Source organism: Girardinichthys multiradiatus, chromosome 1, assembly GCF_021462225.1.
Source record: "Girardinichthys multiradiatus isolate DD_20200921_A chromosome 1, DD_fGirMul_XY1, whole genome shotgun sequence".
In the NCBI taxonomy this organism is placed as follows: Eukaryota; Metazoa; Chordata; class Actinopteri; order Cyprinodontiformes; family Goodeidae; genus Girardinichthys; species Girardinichthys multiradiatus.
The window spans coordinates 23487107-23487792 of NC_061794.1; positions in this window are offsets into that span (position 1 = coordinate 23487107).

Here is a 686-nt window from a genome sequence, read left to right on the forward strand (position 1 = left end):
TTTTATGGATCTTTCTCCCCCTGAAGCTGCAGGAAATGACACTGAAAGGTATTCACGCCCGTTCTTCATTCTTATGGTTTCTTCTATATACTGGAAAAGACTATAGTAACGCTGGCAGGCAGTTCTGCAGGACGGGGCGGTTAAATGGTTTGTGCCATTAACAAAATACATGGTGGATTATGGTTTGTGCCAGATACTAGAAATGAATGTGAATGAAGCTTTCTCGCCTTTTAAACCGACTTTATGGTATAAAAGTTCTAAAAAAGATCCTGACTGAGAATGGATTTTGATCATAATGTGTGCGTGTCTCAAAATTGTAATCATGTTTTGTCCAAAAATCGTATTTTTCAACAGTAATTTATAAAACTAAGATCTTTCCACTATAACCCGCTTGTGTGAACATGTTGCTCATACCAACTTCAGAACGCTTTGTGCAGAGACGAGACACTGAATCAGGTTCAAAACTAATGCATCTACAGCGCCTTGCAAAAAACAAACAAACAAAAAAAAGCATATATGTTGAAGTTTGTGCTTCTAACCTCAATTTAAGTGGAACAATTCTATGTTTTTTATTGGGATTTTATGCAATAGACCAACACAAAGTATAATTATGAAATAAAAGAAAAATTATGCATGGTTTTCACATTTTTTGTCTGGAACTCGCTTACAATTACACCTGCAGGTCT